Here is a 22,596-nt window from a genome sequence, read left to right as displayed (position 1 = left end):
CAAAGTTCGACCAGCCTGCAGGTTTTGCCTCCGAAATTTCGCTGATCAGTTTCCTTCGGCAGAAGGTGGCCGACGACGCATAGGCGACAGCAACAATCGACATTGAGATGGAGAGCAGCGCTTGTTTGAATAGGGGTCGGGATCAAAGTGCACCGGATCTTGGCAACAAATTTCAGCGGCATGCTGCGGCGCGTAGAGATACTGGTCGAAAACGACACATTTAGAGGACATATTACGACGACAGAAGTACACAATGTGACCAGAAATTCCTCAGGCGAAGCAAAAAAGTCTGGGGCGCGATCGGGCGCGGCTGAGGGCTCTGCACTGCCAAGGCCAATCGCGTGAGGCGAAAGTGAACACAAACCGATCGTGTGTTTAGAAGGACGACTCCTGTGTTCTGGCGTGTGGCATCTGTCCGCTGGACGAAGAAGCTGGGGTGACTGCCGGGGAACGCGAACGCGGAGAGCACAATGAGTTGGTGGAGGGAAGGAATATGACAGTGGAAGTGGTCGTGCGATCGCGGCAGCGTATTTCAGCGACAGAGTTGTGACGACGCGTAGTCGGGATAATAGAGCGCTGCCGTTAGAGATGTGAATAGAAGAAAGTAGTCGGCATAGCAGAAAGGCGCCGTCATGAACTCTAGTGGGGAAATGGGAGAAGTGCTTCAGATACCTTAGCACGGACGGCTTGTAACACTTCCGGAGACAGGGTTAGGGTGGCTCGTGGCTATGACGGAGCAGAGCAAGCAGGTGGGCGACTGCCTCTCGAATTAAATCCTTCAGCTGAAGTACGAGAGCAAAAGAATGGACATGACCAGCATGAACTGCAATGGCCAAGACGGAGTCAGCCTTTGTTACGTACTGTGGGAGAAGTTACGTTGTTGGCGCTATTCGGTAAAGCTGGCACAGGTTGAACAGTACCACGACAATGTTTCCACCCTCGGCAAGCAGCATTGGAAACGCGTTGACCCCAATGTCCTTGATAATATCGTTGATTTTGTGATCTGTGATTGCTGGATTACCACTGCTGGAGAAGTTCCATGCATCCTAATATAGCTGGGAAAAAGTACGTCCAGGCTGCTTGGTTCGCTGGCGTCAACGCTCTTCGGAGCATTTCTTGCCGGTCGGACGGCGGCCAAACATTTCGGTGAAATGTGTCCTGTAGACAGATCAACTGATTCTCAAACTACAGGTTCGCGGTGTTAGCAAAGTAAATATATCGTTAAGTTTCGTCTAGTGATCCCGCTTATTGTGAGCGCTTACACGTTCATAGGAGGACAGCCAGTCTTTCACGCCTCTTCGCTGGTTCCGGTCAAGATCGCCGGGTCGGGTTGACGAAGAACGCCGGCAGAAGGGTTTGTGCCATGGGATCAGTAGGTGCGTTGGCAGCTTCCGTAATAGCGGTGGCGGGCACCAACGTACAAGTTGGTGGGCAAGGTATATATATATATATATATATATATATATATATATATATATATATATATATATATATATATATATACGCACAAAGAACTTGAGTGGTGCTACAAGGTAAACAGAACGAGTGTTTAATTGCAACAGTTTCGATGGGTGGACCAATCTTCATCAGGGTTTACAAAAAAATGGCAGTTCGGCCCTGGTAGTGAAGACGCCAGAGCGGGAGCCCGGTCGTTCTCAGATATATCAAACCAAGAGGGTCAGTTGTGACAGTGATTCATTTTCGGCGCTTTGCCAGATTTACAGCTGCCTTTGGCAGCTATGCAGAGCAAGAGGAAGGCGGAGTCCCATGTATGTAGAGCAAGGAGGTCAGAGAAAAAAAAAAGAAACGTAAAAGAAAGAGAAAAGAGCACACAGGAGGAGGGAGACGTAGGTCGGAGAGTGAGGGGTGCGGAAAGTAGCGACAGCTAGGTTCCCGTTCACCTGAGGCAAGGAGGGAGAAAACGGTCGCTCCGCAGCACCAGTGCACGTGCTGCCGTTCTAGCGGGAGAGAGGGCAAGTTTAATCAGGCTGGCGGCACAATAGAGAAGGGGCCCAGGCACGTTTGGCTGCCAGATCACTCCTTTGAACGCGTGAGCGTTCTGCTCTTGCAATCTCGTTTCCAACACACCCGTGCACGCGAGCAGAGGGAATCTTTTTTCATCCATAAATTTGGAACGTACACTAAAGGAATTAATGAGAGTCCGGGGTGGCTGACGTGCCTCCGGGATATGCAGTGAGACTGCATGGGAAACGAGAATAAATGTTCTGTACTCTAAAATTGAGACGCTGGCTGTTCACAGCTTGATCACCCCTCCGCATGTTCCTCAAGGGGGCGAACGGAAAACCAATAAATTCAGTTTCCTGCACCCTGGCACTGAACTGGTCATTCTGAGTGACCTATTGCCCTTCTTGGAATACGCACGAGCTGTCTTGATGTCAGTTGTGTGTTAAACGTTCAAAAACTGGACCACAAGGAGGCTACATAACTCGGCTCCCTAAATCTAAGCCCAGCGGCGCACTTGCTTTGCGAATCCCACGCATATATTCTTTTTGGAAATATATATATTTTCTTCGCACCGTAGCTGGACCACAGAGTTGCCGGAACGGGCCGTGCCTTGTATATGTGTACTGTGACATTGTGTTTCTTTCCGCAGGTTGCCCATCTTCTGTCTTCCTTCTGGGCCCCTTCTCTATTGTGCCCCCCGACGCCCGATTCAACTTGCCCTCTCTCCCGCTACAACCGCAGAACGCGCACTGGTGCTGCGGAACGACCGTTTTCTCCCTCCTTGCTTCAGGTGAACGGAAAGCTAGCTGCCGCTACTTTCCGCCCCACTCACTCTCCGACTTACGTCTCCCTCCTCCTGTGTGCTCTTTTCTCTTTCTTTTTCTTTCCTTTTTTTTCACTGACCTCCTTGCTCTACATACATGGGACTCCGCCTTCCTCTTGCCAAAGGCAGCTGTAAATCTGCCAAAGCGCCGGAAATCAATCACTGTCACAACTGTCCCTCTCGGTTTGATGTATCTGAGAACGACCGGGCACCCGCTCTGGTGTCTTCACTACCAGGGCCGAAGTGCCATTTTTTTGTAAACACTGAGGAAGATCGGTCCACCGATTGAAACTGTTGAAATTAACAACCTGCTCTGTTTACCTTCTAGCACCACTCCAATTCTTTACGTTTGAAAGGTAGCCTGAGGAATTCCGCTTTGCCTACTATATATATATATATATATATATATATATATATATATATATATATATATATATGTTAACATATATATATATATATGTATATATATATATATACATAGGTATATATATATATATATGTTAACAAATAGTTCGGGTACCTTTCAAACGTGAACAATTTCAGCAATGCTTCAAGGTAAACAGAAGTCTTTTATTTCAACACTCCGACTGGCAGAAACATGTTCATCAGTGTGTGAAAAAGCGACACTTCCGCACTGATAGTGCGAACAGCAGTTCACTTGCCCGCTCGTTCTCACATACATCAAACAGAAAGGCACAATGGTCACAGTGATTGACGCTTTCTAGGCTCCTTGAGAGATTTACAGCTTATTGGCAACGATTCACGGCATGAGGTAGTCGGAGTCACATTTAAGTAGGGCAAGGGGGTCAGTGAGAACGAAAGAAAGAAAGACATAAAGAAAGAAAGAAAAAAAGAAGGAAACAAAGAAGGAAAGAAAGGAGGGATACGTAGGTCGGAGAAGGGCAGATGGGCGGAGATTAGCGGAAGCTAGGTTTCCGTAGACACGAGGCAGGGAGGGAGAAAACGGTCGCTGCGCAACACCAGTGTGCGTGTCGCCGTTGTAGCGGGCGAGAGGGCAAGTTGAATAGGGCGGTGGGGGCAAGATAGAGAAGGGGCGCCCTGAACTGCGACAGAAAAGCGGCAACATATCGAAAGTAACAGAGTGTCACTGTAGACAGGGTCTAGGCACAGCTCTTTCGGCGATCTCCCTCTCTCTCTCTCTCTGTATATATATATATATATAGTTGTTTATCTTAATCAGGCAACCAGGTTTCACCACCGAACAAATGTTATCGCGCAGCGCAGGACGCGCTTGCATGTATCATGTACGCTTGCATGTTCTGCATGTACGGGGATCTTGACCCCGCACCTCCACCAGAATGTTCCGTGTGGAAAAACAAGTATATGAAATAGGCTATATACAGGGCATTTACACTGGAGCCCGACCACGAGGCCGACACTCGCCCGCGCCAAGGCCACAGACCCACTTTGTCTTCGTTCTCGCGGCGGCCCGTCCCTTGAGCATCGCTCCATGATATCGTAAGAATAGGATGCAAATCTAGCAGATCGTATCGTTGGAATAGACAAAAATTTACACATGCCTGCGCACGCGTCATCCCTTTAATAGTGGACCATCCACTCTGTGCCTATATAAGAACAAAACATCAATAAACATGCGGTTCTCCTTATAAATAATCCAGCTTATATATTCAGGGTCTGCTCTCCTTACCGCAGACATCATTGTTTTTTACCGCCATTTCCCCCCGGAACATTGAAGTTGCACCCGTCTAGTGGTACGCTAACGCATGCTGTCTTCACTCATGTCAGACAAAAACGGATGAAGTTAGAAGCACTAGTGACTAGTGTAGCAGTTTATGATAGCCTCTCGAGGTAGCCTGTTAAAATCGTTTCTGTAATTTTTTTCTAGTCGGCTCTAACAACTCCGGCCGACAACGACAAGGATGAAAATGTTGAAAAGAGGAAGGACGCTCTTGATGAAAAGACTGAAAAGAGCACTGACAAGGTACGTTCGCTTTGTATGCTCTCTGATAACACATTCTGTAACAAGCCTTCCCAGAATGAATGTGGATGCTAATGCAATTTGCATTGACACAATGTAGCCAGACACCGTATTGGCACTGGGGAAGCGCATCATCTATGAGACATATTTTTAGACACCCGTCTTTTCTTCCTCTTCGAGATCCTACTGCTGTTTGTGGCGGTGAACAGTTGTAAATATACTTTTGTTTAAGTTGCTAATCTTCTCGAACCTTACTTTTACGATGCGGTAGAATGTTACAGCCTGTAATGCTGATTGCAATAACGTAGGCAGTCATCTCCGTCTTTGACGTCCCACTTGTGTTTTCGGAGGCAAGCAGCCCTTATGAAAATGATGTTGAAAAGTTGTTGGCATATTGTTGACGAATTGTTGACTCAATAGCCTTTCAACAATACCTCAACAATTATTGAAACCACAGGCAATAATTCAACAGTAAAGTTGTTGGGCAGTTCACAACAAAAAAGTCGTTGACTAAATTCTGTTGGTATATTGTTGAATAGTATTGAGTACTATTGAGCCTTTGTTGAGCAGTTTTCAACAATAAAGTCATTGACTAAATTCTCTTGATATAGTGTTGAATAGTATTGAGTATTATTGAGCCATTGTTGAGTAGTTTCCAACAATAAAGTCGTTGACTAAATTCTGTTGATATATTGTTGAATAGTATTGAGTATTATTGAGCCAATATTGAGTAGCTTCCAACAATAAAGTCGTTGACTAAATTCTCTTGACATATTGTTGAATAGTATTGACTATTGAACCATTGTTGAGTAGTTTCCAACAATAAAGTCGTTGACTAAATGTTGTTAACTTATTGTTGAATAAAATTGAGTCACGAGCAATATTGAGTTTCGAAGTACATGTGAAAAACACACGCACATATGTATGTGTGCGTCTTTTGCACATATATGTTGCTTTACTGATCACTTGATCACCATTGCATATATACAGGGTGTTGTTTCATGTTACTTGAACCATAGACGTATATACACGTGTTTCAGCTAACTTTACTCAGAGTTTAAAAATATGCCGATGCACCATAAGACGATGCGACCAAATGCATGTTGCTCACTCTTGTACGTGTCACGCTATTCTTGTATTTTTCCTAAGTAGTTAATTAGTCAAGAAAATTTGTCATTCTGAAGGAACAAAGTTAGGCGAAAAATTCTAATTAGAAAGCTCTAGAGCACTTTGCAAAACGTCCTATTAGGCAATTTCACTTTCTATCTATTAAGTGTTAGTGTTATTCAGCTTACTGCGGATGCCCGTGAAATAGAAAAAATATCACCTGACATATCCGCTTGCGCGCCGTGCTTGCAGCGCTCCCAAACGAGCATACCATCGAGCAGGGTGTGTTGCCGCTTAAAAGGCGACAGGGCAGTGACGAAGGCGTCAATTGGCTGTGGTATTGACGCCAGCGACGTGCTTCCCTCGCTGCGGTTCATGATGGCGATAAGCAGACGGGTGTTCACACCGGTTAAATGGTATGTTTTCGTTTGTGCGCAGAAGGCTTAGGAGCAGTGCAATCACGACTCGCAGGCGGGCATATGTCACGTGGTGCTTTTTCTATTTCGCGAGCATCCGCAGTAAGCTGAAAAACAATAACACTTAACAGATAGAAAGACAGAAACTGTTTATTCGGACGTGTTGCCAACAGCTCTGCAACTTTCTAATTGGAATTTCTTTCCTAACTTCCTAGCTTCAGAAGTTGGTTAATTATGCTTGACTAATTAGTCAATTAAGCAAAAATACACAAATAGCGCGACACGCTACATACCAAAGGGAGCAACATGCATTTAGTCGCGTCGTCATAGAGTTTACACTCGGCCTAAAGTTAGCAGAAACACCCTGCATATATATATATATATATATATATATATATATATATATATATATATATATATATATATATATATATATATATATGCAGTTTGAGAAGACAAACGTCCCTACAAGCAGTGACAAACAACCGATGATTGGACGCATCCTGCATTTCCATCGGCGTCCATTATAAGGGGCCAGTGCCCTGGCTGTGTGTTAGGAAACGGCATTGCATGCCTCCATGTTAAATATGGTCAAGGTGGCGGAGAACGTTAACAAAATTCAAGTCTGGGGTTCGACGTGCCACAACCACGCTTTGATTATGAGCCGCACCGTAGTAAGAAACGCCATATTTATTTTTGCCATCTGGGGTCCTTTAACCTGCACCGAACGCACAGTACACGGTCGTTTTTGCATTTCACCCCAATCGAAATGCAGCCGCCGCGGCCGGCATTAGATCCCAAGCACTCGGGTTAGTAGAGCAACACCTCAGCCACTATGCCACCACGGTGGGTGCGGCGGAGAAAGGAGTGAACATCGTTTTTACAGAGTGCGTTTCGCTTACCCGTTAGCGCGCTATACAGAACGAAACGAAAAGCTTGGCCGATATGTACGACATGGTGCTCATATTTCACATGGAGGCCAAATTCTTTTCTGTGACCTAGACGGGGTGCTGGCGAATGTGTTCGGAATCTGCTCGGCCACCAAGCACAATCTGCGCTGCTATACGTTCTCGGTGACAAATCGCACAGCGCAGAGCACACGCACAAATGTTTAAAGAATGGGACGACAGACCGCCCGCAGTTTGCCATGACGTCGAAATAAGAAGCACAAACAGCGACGTTCCTGTACTTTTCTGGTCAATAGTTCAGTTTGCATGGTTGCGGCACGCATTACTTTTCTTTTTTAAATCCAAACGACGAAAACTGTGCGCGCACAAATTAGCGCGGCGTTTGTGACGTTTGAATTTGGCGCCTTTTCCCGCGCATGCCATTAGCTCCGGCCGGTGCACTGCGTTACTGCGCTAAAGAAAGTAGTTCATCAAAGAAGCGAAGCAAAAAACTTTTATACACTTGCAAATCGCAACAATTGTTCAGTAATAACATGAAATTACATAATTTGTTATCCAATGGTACAATTTATGATAATATAAGCGTGTATTTGTATGAGTGTACATGTATGATTGCGCGTTTGCGCTGTTGATGCTTGACGCATTCCGGCGAGTTCGTGCACGCCGTATGCTTGAGAGTTTCCTGCGTTTTCTGTGTTCTTTGTGTGCTTCGCTGTGACATCTTTGGAATATTCCTGCGTGTTGCTCGCTTTTTATGGACTTGTTGCCTCGAAGAACGCCATGATCGCCTCCGACTCAGCGACATCAAGGGTGAGTGAGTGTTTCGAATTCCCCTTGTTCGTCCATTGCGACGCGGTGAACGGAAGCGGGGAAATGATTTCAGCGCTTGTGCGTGTCTTCCGCGCGCCTCTTTTCTAGTTTTCATTCCTAGTACTATCCTTCCGTTGCGAGAATGGGTTGTACAGCACTAGATTTGTGGTAGATAACGTGGAGTTTTGTCCTGGTTTAACTTTACACTGCGCTTGTGGTAACGTAAGGCAGCTATGTGGTGCCACCTAAAACAGGGCATGTTGTACGCCATGATTTCTGATACGGTGTTCGAGCACCGATTGAGTTAGCCTTATTAATGAGCGCAAAACAATGCGACGTGAAACCATCCGATCTGTACTGTAATCGAAGATATTTCGTTTGCGCCACGCTAGTACAAGGCGTGTGAGCGAGCTTTCAGCAAAAGGAGGGGGGGGGGGGGGTGCGGTGGGATTGGCGAAAGTGTATTCTGTTGCGCTGTTCCCTTCAGGATCGAGTGACTCCGCGGTGCTTCAAGGCCACTATCTGACACGCCGTGCGGCCGATGTTCGCGCGATCTGAAATCACAGAGGAGGCTGTCGCGCAATAATAATAAAGAATTTCAAGGGTGTACATGCGATACGTGAGATACAATAGGGGTGATGCTACAGAGTGCTGCGAAATCATCGAGTTATACGCCTTGCCAACCGCGTGCGTTTTGTTTTCCCCCAGGTCGCGCGCATTCAACTTTATTTTTACATCTTCTCCGCTCGTCGCCATCGAGTGCTTCGCCCAAACGGCTTCGCATAGGCGCTCTTTGCATTCACGGAAAGGCAGATTTCATGGCACTCGAGGTCCTACAACATTCAAAATAATGTAATTTCGTGAAATTGCAGCTTTTCGCACTTCAGTAACTGATTTAACAATAGTTTTAAAATCAGTAAAGGAACGAGATGCCTGGTATATCTGCGTTGTCGTCCCACTGTGTTTCGAGGCGTCTTGTATACGTTATCGGCAACATAAACATCAATAATTAGCATTGTTTCTTGTGACCATAGAAGTAGCTAGTTATGTCGAAAAGCTATTTTTGCTTTGAATCAGAGCACTATAGAGTGAACAGATGGAAAGGGGAGCGCATCGTTGTGAACTAAATCACGACGCTTTGCCACAAGCTTGGAATAATGCTTTGTCGAAAGAGCAGTTCTGTGAAATTCTTTCTTTGAGAGTAAGCAAAACTTCAGTAGCATCAGGTAGACGAGGAGTAAAAGAATGTAACACTGGTTTCATATGAAGGAGCGGCCTTTAATATGTGGCCATAACAGTTAAGTAGATGCGTGGAAATAATGTTTAAAGTAACTAGAGGAATGTGAAATAAATTTTTTGACAAGCTCATACTGCCATTGGCAAGAGCGGCCACACTTTAGTGTATTCAATGACTAGTCATTTGTATCCGTCCATTTATGTCAGCCTAATGGTCCATGTAGCTCTTTTGATTGTCGCTTTTGCTGCATCGTGGCTTCACGTTTTAATAGTGACATCTTTTTTCAGATTCAAAATGACCTGGGAGAGGCCCCAGCTGGAACGGTAAAAGTGAATTCTTTGGCCATCCATTCTGTAGCATCACGATGATCAAATACAGTGATACCGTGAAAATGTATTGCAGGAAGCAGAAAAAAAACAACAACATTGCTGATGCAACTGCAACGCATTTGCTCCAGTGATCAATTGGTGCAGAGTGCCTTCATTAGGAGACATGGTGCCTTTAAGCACTCAGCTTAAAGACTTTGCAACTGCACCGGGACTGGCAGTGAATTTCATTGTCACTTGTGAACATATTAAACGCGGAATGTGCCTTTTTCAGTGTATATGCCTGATATGAGAGGGGCGTTCAGAAACTTGGTGTGGACATTAGTGGTCTGCATGAGTGCACATCTTTCTAGTTTTACCAGAACAAAGGTATTATGACCTATGTCATACAGCAGTGCACAGCTAGAGGTATCAAACCAGAACAGCAGCACCCTTTGAGAAACTTGGCTGAAGAACGAGCAGTGATCGGGGCTTTCTGCATTTCAAGGGCTAAATTCCAAAAAGATTGATGCCGAGCTGGACGGTGTGAAGTGCCAGTCACCACATGCTGTAGCCAGCATGGCATTTTTAATCTCCTTGGCATTATGTCTCGTTAGGATACTGCTCATAAAGAAATTGGAAATTGGGAGGTTGAGGGGAAGTGGAAGGGCTCCCCACTGGAGCAGCCAGTGCATGCCCTTTGCTATACTGATAATCCTACCTTAATGAGAACCAGTGATGCATGTTAACCTATTACGCAGCCAAGTGCATTCCTTGTTTTGTATTAAGGGGACGCTAATGACACCTTAAATGAATTTAAAATAAAGCATCGTGTTAAATAACTACTTCTGTAACTTTCTTGGTAGTTTGATTATTAGAGAAAATAAAGCTCAAAGTTCAATTTTCTGAGTATCGTCCCAAAATCTTTGTGCTGACACCTCATTGTCACATCATGGATTCCAAGTATTTTTTCAAACTTGGGCTGTATTGGTTCTGTAAAAGTTCCTGACACTTCTTATTTTGGGTTTTTGGAATACGATGAAGAACATCTTTATTTGTAAAAAAAATTGCTACACCTCAACAGACATCATCAAAATCCATGACGTCACAGCAAGCGGGTGTGGTAACTTCAAGGCAGCACTGCCACCAATCTTTCCTCTTGCTGCTTTTACAGTTTACTCAGCCTCTTGTCACGGTATGAGTGAATCTCTTGAATTGTAGGAAGGTCATGTACAGATACATCTAAAATAATTTTTTTTTTCTCTTTAGTGCTTTCATGCCGTAGTTGCTTAGGGGTGTTGGCACAGCTCCGCTAAGCACGAGGTCACAGGATCAAACAGCCGCATTTTGATGGAGGTGAAATACAAAACTGCCCAGGTACCTTGCAGCCTGATTTGGTAAAAATTAGTCGAGAGTTCCCCACTAAGGCGTGCCTAAACATCAGACTGTCGTTTTGGCACTTAAAACGCCAGAATTTAATTAATTTAATTTTGCTTTAGTGCTCTTTTAAGCTGTAGAATTCATGATCTTTGCAAAAACTCATGCTCAAAGTATTCTCCATAAAGATTAAATAACCCGCCGTGGTTGCTCAGTGGCTATGGTGTTAGGCTGCTGAGCACAAGGTCGCGGGATCGAATCCCGGCCACGGCGGCCGCATTTCGATGGGGGCGAAATGCGAAAACACCCGTGTACTTATATTTAGGTGCACGTTAAAGAACCCCAGGTGGTCGAAATTTCCGGAGTCCTCCACTACGGCGTGTCTCATAATCAGAAAGTGGTTTTGGCACGTAAAACCCCATAATTTAATTAATTTTTTAAAGATTAAATAAACAGTAGATATAAGTGTCTATTTATATTTTGAATTGTGGTGATACGTGATCACTATTAGAACGGTGGTACAACGAGACAGACAGAATTGTAATACAATGTATGACGGCACGATGATGCACATCGAGGAAATGACTGAGTTTCCCTAGAGGTCCCTGACATGGACATCAACTGACTGTCCACAAACTTCTGAGTTCACTCCGTGATCTGGTGCAGCCTGTGCTTTGCGAGTCGATTAATTTAATTGAGGTGGTGGTTGGCACATACTGTCCTTGTAGCTTATGTACATTTCATACAGTGGAGTGGAATCTCGCATATTACTTCTGCAGCACAGCAAGCTAACGTGACGTGTAGTGGTAATCTTAGTAATGATCGACAATCATGTCCCTCTTTGAGTTCCTAATGCTGCTTGCCAACACAAGCAGCAGCAGTTGCCCAAGATAGCGTGAAGGAGATTCATTGAAAAGTGGCATATGCCCAGGGTCGCATACCCAGTCATCCAAGCTGTTCCGACGGTTGATTTTGAACTCTTGCCTCAACATAGAAGCCCAATCTCCCCATTAGACCATGGGCTACCTATTGACACAAATGGATGGGACAATCGAGACAAACACCTGAAAATATGAAGTATCCTAAGAATGTTAATCACAATAAATAGTACTAGATGTGCATTAGCGCAAGCTCTTGGGCGAGTTGGTGCATGATGAACTTGTAAAGGGGGGGTACCAGCAAAACAAAGGACGCGCACACACGTAAAAGGCGTTAGACAGGGACGGACGCTGGTCCATCCCAACGTCCGTCCGTGTCTAATGCGGTGTCCTTGTGTGCGTGTCATTTGTGTTTCGCTGGTACTCCCCTTTTTCAAGTACTAGATGTTTGGATACCTTGGTTTATTATTCTTGTTTGTGCTCGATTGTTTTTTTGAAACATGTGGCGTCCAGACAGCATAAGAAGCTTGTAAGAAGTCAAGTTTAGCAATCTAGATTTGCAACAGGTACTTTTGTAATTTTTTTGCAGTAGGGCTGTTGTGTGAATGTGCTTGAAAGGCTTAAAACTGTATTGCTAACATTTACTTAAACATGCAGGTTCACATAGGTTGAAGGAGTGCACATTGAGAAGGTTATCCTGGCACAGTTTACCATGGCCTGCCATGGTGGACCAGGAAAGTTTGCAAGGGCCTTGCTTCACCATGTGTTCACAGAGGAGGAGCTCATGGGCCATTTGCGCTTTGGAAATAACACCAAGGGGCAAAAAAGGCTCTTGACCCCACCAGGGTCAGTGCTGTTATAGGCAAGTACCATATATCCTTTCTGGTTGCATTTTTACGTTCACATTTTTTTTCTAAAATTATGAACTTGCCATTGGCATAACAAACGACTTTCAAGTAGCCCGTGCGTGCAGTTGTGTGCGACAATAGCCTACTATTTGGAATGACTGTTCGTATGATCTTAAGTGCGTAATGCCGCCATACTCAAATGCTTCTAAAATTTAAAAGCTGCCTTCACTGCTGAAAGTTTTTAGTGGCTACACCACATAAAATGAGCTGCATTTGCGCATTAGCAGTGTTGCTTGGCTGTCATTGCAAGGAATAGTTGTCTGTGAAGCACGCTCCAAATCTATTGGCATGGAGGACATGTTTAGTTAGCCTGAAAATGTTATTCTAATACGCGAATTGCGGAGAAGGTATGCTCAAGTGTGGTTACTGGTCAGCTCGAGCAGGAGCATGTTCACCAAATTGCAGAAGTCAAAACAGCTCTCCAGGTTCTGAGATGTGAAACAGTAGTTTCACCAATTTTAACAGACCACATCGAATTAAGGTTGCTCCTATATTGAAGGAGTTCCATGTGATGCCAGACAGCAGCCTTTTAGCAGAGGGAACCTGAGTGGTGTGGCAATTTTCTTTTGGTTGTTTCAATCAAAGAAACAACAGGGACAGAGTTGCAAGCATTTCTGTCAACAGTACTACGTTTAGTGGGCGCTTACTCATTCTAAGCACTTAACCTATGGCTCGTATTTATTAACGCACACTTTATCACTTTGTATTCTAAGATATGAAAAAAATATTTATGTGGCTTTTCCCCATATACTTCAATAAATTGAGAATAGGCTCTTGGGGCCTAATGTATAAAGCTTCTTACAGACCATCGGACATGTCCACTACTCCCATTCTGAAATTGTTAGAATTGATTCCTGCTTCCTTACTTCACCTACCTGTTAACAGGGTTATTATGAACCATTGCCAAGTAGATTAGGGGCTTAAAGTAATAAAAAAGATGAATGGGCTTTTCTGTCGCTCTTGTTTAGCCCGTTGAGGATCACATTTTGGGGAGAAATATGCCTCGCTAATTTAGGAGTTATATATTTTTTGTGGTGTGCAAATGCTCAAAACTTTTGAATTGAATAGTGTCCTATTCAATTTAGTCTTTGAATGGTCACTATTTGTAAATGCGAGTATTCTAATATTTCGAAACACCAATAAAACATGAAATTTGAGCCAAAGTACGGTAAATTTTCACCTCCAATAACATAGTGTAGACATAAAACGTAACAACTTGTAATAGCAGACCAGGCTACGTTACTTCAGTAGCTGTACTTTAGAGGCTGTACAGCAATCATTTATGCTTACTGAAGAGTCCTGTGCATGTGAAGAAACTTTCTCCTGCTCCATTTGTGCTTTTAATAAACAGCTGTTCATAACATAACAATGACAGAAACTTGCTAACTTTAATAATACTAGGATGTGAGCCTCATCTTACATTAATTGTGATATCAGCTGTTCATTATTCAGAAACTATCCATTATTTGATTTGCTTCTAGCATTATTCGGTTCAGCCTCAAAAATCACTTTTCGCGCACCCTTAATATTTTTATTGCAGATTTAGGTTCTTCAGAGTGACATTCCGAGAAAATAAACTGGTAAATAATATTTTTAAATAACAATAAAGTGGCAATACCATTTCAGTATTTGCAGTTTTATATGTTTTATTTTTTTATGCAGGATAAAGCAGCATAATTTTTTTGTGTAATGAAACTTACAAAAAACTTGTGGCAACACTCCCAAATTACTGCAATGACAGACACCAAGGAGCTAGGTGAAGAATCAGTTTTGGAGAAACCCAAGGAGCGACAGCACTATAAGAATATTTTCTAGAAGTCTCAGAAGGTTGCAGCACCTCCAGTGGGATGCTAGGCAACACTTTGTTCTGAAAAGGCAAATTTTTTTCAGAACGTTCCATCACAGCCACAGATGTACGGCAGTGAACCCTAAAACGGTTAAAGAAGTCAGTCCTATCGCATATGGCTCTTAAAAGACTGCATTTCTTCGTCTCTGTCACATTCTGCATGTGTCATGCTAAGCAGCTTGGTGCACTACACGGAATCCTCATTATAACAGTAATTCAGTCGTCGAGGCAGAAAACATACTTCACTGTAAGCAGTGTCTTCTTTAATGTAGAAAGTCTTAAGTCATTGTAAGGCGAGAAGTACATTCCGATTGCATGTGAACTCAGGAAACCTAACATCAAATGAAGCTACACTAAGTTGTAGTGACATGACAGTATTGTATTTGGAGCATGGAAAAGCACAGTGAAGTGCAGCAAATTTTAATTATGAAAGTTACAAGAAATAATTTTAGTTGTCATTTCAGGTTTATTTATGAACGACATGAATTTGTTTCACCATTTCGTTTCTCAGCAAGCAAAGCTCACATCTTTGACATTGAGGATATTCATAAAGTTATTTTGCTACAGTGTTTTGTTCCTCTTTGCCCTTTCCTGCATTTGCCACTTAGTGGAGTCCTGTGCCGCACTGAATAAATTTAAATGGTCATGCTGTAAAGCTGTACCCGTGGAAAGTTGGACTAAAGCAACACAAATACATAAATCAATTTCGTTATAAAACGAGGGCAGATTGCATGCCATTCTTTTGCATGTGGAAGTTGCTTTTTAAAACTTGTTCTGGCTTCTTGTTTTTGCAGGCTTCACGTGTCGCAAATTGCCTGGTACCAACATGTCCTATGTAAAGAACTGTGGCCTCGCTTCTCGCATGGGACCAATAACCTCTCAAGAGCCCAAGTTGGACACCTTAAACCAAAACACAAGTGTTGTGCTTTTGTAACTCTCGACATTTTTATGTTCTGTGTTAGTCTCCTGAAGGGCCCAATTTGGATTTCTCAAATGAGCTTACAAATGTTGTGCCTTTCTATGCCTTCACATTTTTATGTTAATTTTATTTATGTTAATTATGCTAGTCTCCTGAGAAGTCCACATTGGATTGCTCAATCCAGAATACAAGTGCTTGCTTTGTTATAGTTCACTACATTTTTATGTTAGTTTTTGATATGGTTCTAGTAAGGAAAGTGTTTCCTTATTAATATATTTTTTAAGTATCTTAAGCCATTTCATGCCAAACCACCCAATTTTGTCAAGAACTGTTCCATTATGGCAAACCATTTCAAGTTTGCTTGATTTTGTGTAGGTACAATGAGAAAATTTGCTTTCGTACATACACTTGAGTCATTCCAGGGCAACCAACCAACGTTTTTTTGACCATCACAGATGTAGTTGAAGCTCCAAACTCTTGCTCCCCATTTATTTTCCTTCACAAAATATTTTTTTAACTTTGGCAAGAATTTATTGTTCTTGCCCAGCTAAGCTAGAAGGCACTGATAAACGTTTCTTCTGAAAGGGAAATTGTATGATCCAAATATTCAGATCGTGTTCATGTCAAGAGACTGAAGTGGTGTGAGTGCCAAAAGTTGCAAAGTTTGAATTTTCTGCTAACGTAGGGAAATACAGAAGGCACAAAATAAATATAAAATCAGACTGGTTGACTTGGGATAGCTGCAAAATATTTCAAGCCTTGGAGGTTCAGTTGATCAGCTAAAAAACTGTAAAGTTCAAATTTTTTGCAAAAAGCTTCGTGTTGAAGGTAAAAAAATTTGCTTTGGTGGTTGGCACAAAAGTATATGTCGCCCATCGTTACACAGCCCTACATGTCTGCTATACATGTGACAAGTAACAAAAAGGTATTATTCTTTAAGTGCGATAAATTATTTTTTATAATGTTCATTTGTGGATCACACATACAGCATAAATATATGAAGCCATGTCATCTAGTAAGGAAATATTGTTAATATAATTAGCCACAAGAACTATTCAACAAACTGACTGCCTTTTTTATCATTGCGAAGGCAGGTGACGTCTAGCGCTGCAGCTGCATTCTCAATTCGTATTTTTTTAACATGAACGCAAGTGGTTGCCAATGGTGTCTGACCACATCAGGCTAAACATGGCACATATGACTTTTATAGATGAGCATGCTCTGGCTCTGAAACAGTGGTAGCAAACACCACAAGAATTTGTTCGTACTCATGTAGGTTTTCAGTCCTAATTATGAAGGTGTTTTCTACTTTCATCGTCATTGGGCTTCAGGGAGCAGGGCACAGTGTCCTGCTCCCTCTATGTTGCATTGCACTGCGACATGCCCTTTAAAATGCTTTGTATAAACAATATCAGCGCTCTTTCTGGATTTACTGTCTACATAATAGCTGATATTTCTTCTTGTAAACTGCACGAACCATATCTTTTAGCACTGCAGCATTCCCTCACGTATTTAATACGTACGAGGTCTGTTAGAAAAGTATTTGACCTTTTTTTGCGAACACCTGATGAATATGTAACAAGTGCGTTTTCATCAGCCGCGCTTGAACCTTTGTGCGCATGCACGAATTTTTTCCTGCCTGCCAATATCGTGACTTGCTGGGACGCAGCATTTGAATGAGGTAGTACACAGTGCTCTCGTCGGTTTTTTATTGCAAGGAAAATGGCGGAGTGACTGGAGCAGTGCTACTGCATCAAATTTTGCCAGAAACTGGGCGACAGCCAAGTGGAAACCATTCCGAAGATTCATACTGCTTTTGGTGACTATGCTATGAGCAGCACACAGATTAAGGAGTGGTACAACCAGTTTAAGGACGGCCACGCATCGGTGGAGAGCGAGCCACGATCCAGTCGGCCATCAACATGCTGAAATGACCAGGTCATTGCCGAAGTGAACCCCGTGGTGATGCGGGACTGTCGTGTGACTATCCAAGAAATTGTGGAAGAGGTGGGCATCAGCAAATTTTATCCACATTCCATTATCGCTGAAGATTTGACCATGAAGAGAGTTGCACCGAAATTCATTCCCAAGCTGCTCATGGTGGAGCTAAAGCAACTTCGTGTTGAAGTCTCACAGACATGCTGGATTCCACAAACAGTGACCCCAACTTCATGAACACCATAAGCACTGGTGACAAGTCTTGGGGGTATGATTACGACCCGGAAACCAAATCCCAGTCATTACAGTGGAAGCATTCCATGTCACCAACCAAAGACCGCATAGTGCGCATCAACGTTAAAGTGTTGCTGACTGCTTTCTTTGACTCCCGCAGTGTGGTACACCACGGGTACGCACCACAGGGTCAAACAATCACTAAAGACTACTACAGGGATGTCCTCCATGGCCTATGTGATGCTGTGTGGCGCAAGATACCGAAGTTGTCAACAGGAAATTGGCGCATCCATGACGACAATGCTTTTCTCGCACTTGATTCAGACTTTTTTGGCGAATAACCAGACTCCTGTAGTTCGACAGGCTCCTTACTCTCCTGATGTGTCCGCCTGCGACTTCTGGCTGTTTCCCAAAATCAAGAGGCCATTGAAAGAAGCACGATTTCAGACAAGAGAAGACATTATGGCTGCAACGACAGCTGAGCTAAACTCCGTTCGGAAAGAGGCCTTCTCGGAATGCTTCTAACAATGGCAGCACTGCTGGGAGAAGTGACTGGAGTACCAAGGAGACTACTTTGAGGGTGATTAGGTTTCCAGCGCTCCAGTTATGCCAGTTTTTTTTTTTCTTCAGCCAAAGGTCAGATACTTTTCTAACAGACCTCGTATTGATAGTTTATGTGCAATGGCTGTATGGTTTACCTGACCCACACCAAACACAAGCCTCGTTGCGTTAGAGCATGTGGCCCTTGGCAATAAAATGCAGACCCTAACACCGCTTCTCTGTCATCTGTGTGGAGACAAAGCCAGCTTTGTCGTGCGCATTCCCAGCCGGCAAGCTGTGCGCACATCCGAGAAAAGTCGGTGTTGACAAAATTTCAAAAAAGAATTTCTCGCATTTAAAAATAATGCCTTCTTTAACTTCACACATGCATAGCAGACATGTAGAGCTATCCAATAATGTATCACATATTTTTTGGCCAACTACGAAAGCTGTTTTTTCCTTCAACATAAAGCTTCTTGCAAAAGATTAGAATTTGTTTGTTTTTACAGGCGATCAGCTGAACCTTCAAAGCTGCACATATTTTTTGCTATACTATGTCACCTGGGCTACCATTCTGTACTTAAGTTCTGTCCTGTGAATTTTTCGTTACGAAAAAAAATCTAACGGATTGCAATTTGACATATTTTTGCCGGTGCCAAAAGCAATTGAAGTATTCAAATATTTGAAAAATTGGCTATTTTGGCAGTTGCATCACTTCACCGTATTTCCACGCACACCATTTGAAGGCCTCGATCAATAAATGTGCATTTGAAAAAGAATGTTGATTGATGTCCTCTAGCTCAGCTGAGCAGGAAAACTAAACTGTCACCAAAATGCTACAAAATATCTGGCAAAAATTAATAAAAGTGGGTAACGAGTTTTGAACTCTAGTAAACACATGGCAATGTTTCAGCTATATGTGTGGTGTCAAAAAAACACTGGACGATTCGGCATGGAATCGCACACCTGCAAGTGCATCTGTGCCATTGTCAGAGTTCAGTAAAAACTGCATTTTACATAGCTTTGTAAACATGGTTTATTGTTATCTAAAATACATGAGTAAAAATTAATAGGTATAAGTCGGCTTAAATTTAAAATGCAACAAAAAATCTCCGGTAATGGCAATGATGTGCCTTTCATGTTTGCATGAAACCATATCTTTTTCTGAATTCTTTCGTTATTTTTTTGTGTCAGTGAATGAAATTGAACTCACAAAAGGAGTAACTTTGTTTTATTCCAGCACATCACTAATAGTTTTTTTTTCATATAAAAATCTGAAGTAGTTAATATGAATAAGTCGCTTGATATGGAATGACCTGCGCAGGAACGTTATCATGGCAGAAAACGCAACTGTATCATGCAACAGCAATGCAGCATAATAAACTGCTCCCATAAGCATCACTTATTGTGATTGCCATATTTCAGAAGTATGTAAGGTTTACTGAAATTGGCACACACCATTCAACCAGCAAATAAGGATTGTACAGTGGTCCTTTTTCAGTTTTTAAAGTTGTCTGTGCCAGGTAGCATAATTTTTGTTCTTGAGCTGGATTATTCAGAGGTGGACATTACTAGCACAAGAAATGGAAATATTAAACTGATTCTCATAAATTTATTAATTCACTTAAACATCACGGCACATATTTCAGTTTGCAAATTGTGGCCAGTGAGGTTGAAAGACATATTCACTTGAAATTAATTTCCAGGATGACACCAGTTGCGAGATTTTTTCATAAATGTGAGAGAAATACATGGGCATTCCGGTTACTTCCGTGCTTCAATGCATAACAGTGCGTTTTGTTAACAAAAAGGTGCTACAGCAGTGCATTTCTACAGCCAGTTTGATGGCATGTGTCTCGTTACTGGTGTCATTCTGGAAGCTCGTTCTTAGTGCATACACCTTGTAAAATTACCATCTACAATTCGTAAAAACTATTAGGAACTGAGTTTTTCTTAATCAGCTGACTATGGTGTCTTGATTTCTCATGCAAGTAATGTTTGGCACTCTATGTCTAGAATTATGTTAGCTGCAACAGTCCGTGTTTAATAAATTCCATGAAACTTAAAGATAACCACCCTGCATATCAGGTCTCATTTGAGTGCTGTGGGCTCAAGCAAATCGTACCATGGTAATAGTACCCCTGGCTCCCTAACAGAGAAAGCAAGTACCTTCTTTGAGTGTTCTTATTGACAGTCATGTCAGTCTGCTTCTACATTTATTTATTTAGGTATTAATTTTTTGAAATTTATTTCTTTTGGGAAATGTGTTTTACTTGAGGGCCACACAGACTACACCTTCAGTATTCAATTTTGTTATGGTGTCAAGCTGCAGGAAGTTTGTACTGTGCAATAGTTTTTAAGAAGTTTCTGATGTTCTCAAACTACAAATGGTTGTACATTTACACAGATGTTTGGTTACAAATAAACAGTTCACCTAGAAAAATGGTTTTTGTCTGCATCAGTTCAGCACTCTTGATTTTGTGGAGGACTATTCACTCTGACAATTGAAAAAAGTGGCATAACAGTACTGGTAGCAGTTTTGCAATATGTTTTATTACAGGCAATCTAGGAGCATGTTTTAAGCCCAGGGTGACAGAAGCCTGCGATACAAAACGGCTGTATTTAAATTTTATCCCTATCCTCTCACAGCAAACATACCAACGTGACATCAAAGGTAATTATATGCAACATAGCTCAGCAGTATTTTAAGGTAAGTGCAGGTTAAAACTTCTAAATACCCAGTGGGGCATAAAGGGATTTCAACATAATTTGTGTTGATGTTCAACAGATCTGCAACAATTCTTCCATGGGCTTTCAATATTGATGAACAACACATTTCAACAATACGTCAATGGGCTTTCAATTTTGAGACTGAACACATCTTCAACAATGCTTCAATGGGCTTTCAACATTGACAAACAACACATTTCAACAATACCTCAATGGGCTTTCAATTTTGAGCTTCAACAATGCTTCAATGGGCTTTCAACATTGACAAACAACACATTTCAACAATACGTCAATTGGGTTTCAACATTGACAAACAACACATCTTCAACAATGCTTCAATGGGCTTTCAGCATTGAAGTACACCATAGTTTCAACGATATGCCAATGATCTTTCAAATTGAGAGGCCACAATGATGTTTCGAGTGAATGTCGCAGGCCAATTATCAACACTTGTCAACAATTTCCTCAATGATGTTTCAACAATTCCCCAATGATCTTTCAAGGTCATTTGTTGACGTTGAACAATGATACGTCAATAACCTTTCAACAATTTTTTTTGTAAGGGAGTGGTGCTCCAAGATTTTAGCTTGCTTCGAAAAATTTTTCTCGACTTTATTTATCCTTAAGATTAGAGATTACTATACTGAAATGTGAATAATCAAACTACCTCCAAAGGATACTAACCAGTTATTTGCTTTTGGCTCATCTTTAGCCAAGCGCGTAAAATATTAAGTGGTGATTGAGATAGATTAGGCAAAGAAAAATTGCGCGCAAGAAGTAAAAATAGCGGAAGAATAAAAAAAGAGAATTCATATGGAATGTTCCTGAACATGCTTTTTACTAGTTCAAATGATTTCTATATCAGTTGGCGTGAATTGTGAAAAAAAATTGAAACCGCTTTTCCAGTAGACAGTAAACGTAAATTTTTTAACATTGCCTAAGCTTTACCATCGCATGCCTTGCACGCGTCTTACATCGTAGGGAAGTTTTCCGCTGCACTTTGACGGCCAAAATTAGTTTCAGATAGGCAAGTTGCATGGAATATATTCAGTTTCTTTAAGGTCATGGTGATCGAGAGAAAAGCCAGCAGGACGGCTCACACCTGTAGAAGCTACCCAAAGTCATTGTTGTGGTTGTTGAAACCCAGTAAGTCTTGACAGGTGGTCATCTCCACAACAGTAAGCGAATAGTGTGCGAAGAAATTGTTTGGAACCACAATAAGAAAAGTCTGCTGCTGTGTGACTCCGTCAATCTTCGGTTTGCCCCGAACCCATAAACATCAAAGGTTCTTGCTTGGTGACCTCACATATGAAAGAAGCATACGCTACGTCTGGACTCTTCTAAAATTTGGAGATTGAGCTGATGCGGTGTCCGCGAAGGCTCGATTGTATATAAAGCAGGCAGTCTCATTATCTAAAACAAAGTTTGTGTTGTGAAAATCGGCTGTAAGGCGTCAACCTATAAATGTAGTCTATAGACCCACCATGTATATTTTATATTTTTTCACTTGGGAAGGGCGCCATCAATTTCTCGGTCTCAAAACATTACGTCAAAGATTGATTTTTAAATTACCACGTAAAATTATTTTTGAAGAAAACTGATATATTGAGGCGCATCTTTCTTTAAATCTATAAAACACGGAAGCAATCTCCCGAAGGAGGTAATTGGAAGGTAAAGAAACGAATAACGAAGTAA

General features: G+C 42.2%; 2 long non-coding RNA genes across 2 annotated transcripts in view; both read left to right on the top strand.

The window, feature by feature from the left end:
• LOC129387586 (uncharacterized) overlaps nucleotides 1–22,596 on the top strand; it is a 71,816-nt gene that overhangs the window by 5,421 nt on the left and 43,799 nt on the right. The window contains exon 2 of the long non-coding RNA XR_008614727.2: nucleotides 4,656–4,751. This is a non-coding gene — a long non-coding RNA (uncharacterized lncRNA). The remainder of the gene's footprint in view (nucleotides 1–4,655; nucleotides 4,752–22,596) is intronic.
• On the top strand, nucleotides 7,819–12,644 carry LOC129387587 (uncharacterized). The gene is made up of 3 exons (XR_008614728.2): nucleotides 7,819–7,989; nucleotides 9,514–9,549; nucleotides 12,444–12,644. It is a non-coding gene; the product is annotated as an uncharacterized lncRNA (long non-coding RNA).

The sequence above is a fragment of the Dermacentor andersoni genome, chromosome 11 (genome assembly GCF_023375885.2).
Source record: "Dermacentor andersoni chromosome 11, qqDerAnde1_hic_scaffold, whole genome shotgun sequence".
In the NCBI taxonomy this organism is placed as follows: domain Eukaryota; kingdom Metazoa; phylum Arthropoda; class Arachnida; order Ixodida; family Ixodidae; genus Dermacentor; species Dermacentor andersoni.
Note: the sequence above shows the minus strand (reverse complement) of the source record. Positions and strands in the feature narration are given on the sequence as shown.